The sequence below is a fragment of the Rhinichthys klamathensis genome, unplaced genomic scaffold, assembly GCF_029890125.1.
Source record: "Rhinichthys klamathensis goyatoka isolate OS25496 unplaced genomic scaffold, OSU_Roscu_1.1 h1tg000176l_1, whole genome shotgun sequence".
Classification (NCBI taxonomy): Eukaryota; Metazoa; Chordata; class Actinopteri; order Cypriniformes; family Leuciscidae; genus Rhinichthys; species Rhinichthys klamathensis.
In genome coordinates, this window is record NW_026606705.1 from 8,748,926 (window position 1) to 8,753,801 (window position 4,876).

Here is a 4,876-nt window from a genome sequence, read left to right on the forward strand (position 1 = left end):
CATTGTGCTTCGGAGCCAGGTTTTTAATCTCCGAAGACAGCTGAAGCTTCTTTCAGCCTCTGCTGAAGAAACAGGGCAAACAAGGAGCAACCTCACAAGTGTTTCCACTTGGTCAAAGAGTTGGTGGACTTCTGGCAACATATTCCGAAGAGTGTTTGCAGCCTCAGTAGTTGACTGATAATTATACTTTGACTTGAACATTGCTAATTGCACCCTCAGTGAAGCCCAGTGCAATTCTGGATATTCCCAGGTAGAAGGTGACGTTCCCGCGAGCATGGGTAACGTTTCCTAAAAGTTCTCTAAAGGTGACGAACATTCCGAACCTTTACAGAACATTAGGGACGTTCCTGAAACGTCCTCTTTTGGTAATGAAAGTGCTGCAGTTCAACGTTCCTTAAATGACTTTAGGGGGACGTTCCGTAATGGTAATCTTATGGTCACATAACAACGTTACAAAGAGGACGTAATCAAAACGTTCTCATATGGGTCTAAGTTGGTCCTATTATAACGTTCCTTATAAGACTTTAGGGGATGTTCCGTAATGGTAATCTTATGGTCACATAACAACGTTACAAAGAGGATGTAATCAAAACGTTCTCATATGGGTCTAAGTTGGTCCTATTATAACGTTCCTTATAGGACTTTAGGGGGATGTTCCGTAATGGTAATCTTATGGTCACATAACAACGTTACAAAGAGGACGTAATCAAAATGTTCTCATATGGGTCTAAGTTGGTCCTATTATAACGTTCCTTAAATTACTTTAGGGAGACGTTCCGTAATGGTAATCTTATGGTCACATAACAACGTTACAAAGAGGACGTAATCAAAACGTTCTCATATGGGTCTAAGTTGGTCCTCTTATAACGTTCCTTAAATTACTTTAGGGAGACGTTCCGTAATGGTAATCTTATGGTCACATAACAACGTTACAAAGAGGACGTAATCAAAACGTTCTCATATGGGTCTAAGTTGGTCCTATTATAACGTTCCCTATAGGACTTTAGGGAGACGTTCCGTAATGGTAATCTTATGGTCACATAACAACGTTACAAAGAGGACGTAATCAAAAGTTCTCATATGGGTCTAAGTTGGTCCTATTATAACATTCCTTATAGGACTTACGGAGACGTTCCGTAATGGTAATCTTATGGTCACATAACAACGTTACAAAGAGGACGTAATCAAAACGTTCTCATATGGGTCTAAGTTGGTCCTATTATAACGTTCCTTATAGGACTTACGGAGACGTTCCGTAATGGTAATCTTATGGTCACATAACAACGTTACAAAGAGGACGTAATCAAAACGTTCTCATATGGGTCTAAGTTGGTCCTATTATAACGTTCCTTAAATTACTTTAGGGAGACGTTCCGTAATGGTAATCTTATGGTCACATAACAACGTTACAAAGAGGACGTAATCAAAACGTTCTCATATGGGTCTAAGTTGGTCCTATTATAACGTTCCTTGGACTTTAGGGGACGTTCCGTAATGGTAATCTTATGGTCACATAACAACGTTACAAAGAGGACGTAATCAAAACGTTCTAATATGGGTCTAAGTTGGTCCTATTATAACGTTCTTTATAGGACTTTAGGGAGACGTTCCGTAATGGTAATCTTATGGTCACATAACAACGTTACAAAGAGGACGTAATCAAAACGTTCGCATATGGGTCTAAGTTGGTCCTATTATAACGTTCCTTAAATTACTTTAGGGAGACGTTCCGTAATGGTAATCTTATGGTCACATAACAACGTTACAAAGAGGACGTAATCAAAACGTTCGCATATGGGTCTAAGTTGGTCCTATTATAACGTTCCTTATAGGACTTTAGGGGGACGTTCCGTAATGGTAATCTTATGGTCACATAACAACGTTACAAAGAAGACGTAATCAAAACGTTCTCATATTGGTCTAAGTTGGTCCTATTATAACGTTCCTTATAGGACTTTAGGGGGACGTTCCGTAATGGTAATCTTATGGTCACATAACAACGTTACAAAGAAGACGTAATCAAAACGTTCGCATATGGGTCTAAGTTGGTCTTATTATAACGTTCCTTATAGGACTTTAGGGGAACGTTCCGTAATGGTAATCTTGTGGTCACATAACAACGTTACAAAGAGGACGTAATCAAAACGTTCGCATATGGGTCTAAGTTGGTCTTATTATAACGTTCCTTATAGGACTTTAGGGGAACGTTCAGTAATGGTAACCCTATGGGGTAACACTTTACTTTAAGGGGTGTGCATAAGACTAACATGACACCTTCATAATCATGACATGACACATGTTATGAATATGAAGGAAGTTTTATGCATGTTTGTGACAACTGTCATTAAGTGTCATTCGCTCAATTATGACATTTTTAATGCAAATATGACATTGTTTGAGATGTCTTTGTTATGACACCTTGACATAAACCAATACATCATAACCTGTCAGTGTCTTTGTCATGACAACTTGACATTACTAAGACAACACAACCTGTCATAAACATGACATAGCAGATTAATTATCAAACTTAAGAAACCACTTAGCTTTATTGGTTAACATTACATTAAACTGTCAGGTGGTTGGTTTTGACATTGGCTGTCATGAAGCCATTATAACTGTTTAATGACAAATTCAATTTGTACCACTGTAGTTGAGGTCACGAAAAATATTCATGACACAGTTATAATGGCCTTATGACAGCCAATGACAAAACCAACCACATGACAGTTTAACTTAATTTAATGTCAAGTTGTCATGACAAAGACACTGACAGGTTATGATGTTATGGTTTATGTCAAGGTGTCATAACAAAGACATCTTAAACAATGTCATATTTGCATTCAAAATGTCATTATTGAGCGAAAGACACTTAATGACAGTTGTCATAAACATGCATAAACCCTACTTCATATTCATGACATATGTCATGTCATGGTTATGAAGGTGTCATGTCAGTCTTATGTACACCCCTTCAAGTAAAGTGTTACCGAGGAGGTAATCAAAACGTTCTCATATGGGTCTAAGTTGGTCCTATTATAACGTTCCTTATAGGACTTTAGGGGGACGTTCCGTAATGGTAATCTTATGGTCACATAACAACATTACAAAGAGGACGTAATCAAAACGTTCTCATATGGGTCTAAGTTGGTCATACAATGACGTTCTTTATGTGACTTTAGGGGAACATTCCATATTGGTTATTTTATGGTCACATAGCAACATTACAAAGAGGACATAATAAGGACGTTCCCATATGGTTCTCTGTTGACCATATGAGAACGTTTTGTTACTAACTTAATGAGAACATTCTCATATACATCACGTTTTGTGCGCGGTGACGTGGGACGAACCGAGGTTCAACTTCCGTCAACTTCTGTCACATTTATCTGGTTTGTCTGCGGGCTGGACCCTTCTCGGACGGACACCTGACGGCGGTCTTTTTCCAGTTTTTTTCACAGACAGCGAGCCAGAAAAAGCCAATGTGATTATCATGTAAAGTTATTTTAATGAACCATTTTCGCGTAGATGGTCAGGCTATATTGGATTTTTATTTAGATAAACAAGCTAACGTAAGCGCTAGGCCTATTCCAATTTGCTTATTTTAACTCTTGTTTACATAGCCTGCAGGGTCTCCTCATGAAATCTAAGCGGCATAAAGTTCAATGCGAGGGTATTTAGAATATGTTTGTATTATTTTTGTCTCTTTTCTTTTATTGTCATTTTTTCCTATTATTTGGTAAAGGCTACACCACTTTTTCATGGGAAAAAAGTTGTGGTGATCCCGCTATTTGGCTCGTTGATATAAAACAGTCTTTTACAATTGTTATTATAAAATCAAGAATGCAGACGTTTTAAGCTCAGCAACAATGGCAGCAAAATGTACACAGTATATTAAAAAAAAACTCCTGTCACACACACAGAGCCTGCAGATCAGGTTGAAGCGGAGAAGCATCAGCTTCTTATTCTTTAAATATAACAGAAGACCTTAATAGGACAAACAAATAATATTCTAAGTTGGTCCCTAAAAGTTCTGCAGGACGTTCTCAGAATGTTTTGGAAACATTGGATTTCTGAATTAAATATTGTCCTCTAAACGTTCCCAGAACATCCTGAATGTTCCCTGAAGGTCCTCCAAATAACGTCCCCAAACCCTTTAAAGAACTCCACATCGTGTCTGTCTGGGAACGTTACCAGGCGACGTCCTTGACACCAGCGGGGACGTTCTCAGAATGTTCTGGGAACATTGGATTTCTGAATTAAATATTGTCCTCTAAACGTTCCCAGAACATCCTGAATGTTCCCTGAAGGTCCTCCAAATAACGTCCCCAAACCCTTTAAAGAACTCCACATCGTGTCTGTCTGGGAACGTTGTGGGAACGTTACCAGGCAACGTCCTTGACACCAGCGGGGACGTTCTCAGAACGTTCTGGGAACGTAAAATTTCTAGCTGGGTTGTTCCAACAGACCACCATCAGACTCTCCTGTCAACAGTACCTTTTCAATAGAACTGATCGTACGCAGCCCCTCTTGCTCAAATCTTTCTTGAAACTGCATATTGACAACATCCAAGACCTTGAAAAATTCTGTCCTGAAGTAGTCTGCTGAGGAACTAGGTACATGTGCTGAACCCTGACCAGACAGGCGTTTCGGGGGCTTTCGAGGCATTTCAATTGAAGACAGATTTAGAGAGTTACACATTTGTGTTGCTTTGTTGTAGACACTTTGGAATGCATCCTCTGTTCTCTTTTTTTGCAATTGTGTCCTTCACACAGTTGACAGCAGCTAGCATTCCATCTACTGTCTGAGTGCGTCTCTGAAGAGAAGCATTGAGACACTCCAGCTCTTCTGTCACTTCTAAGGCAAGTAAAAGGCC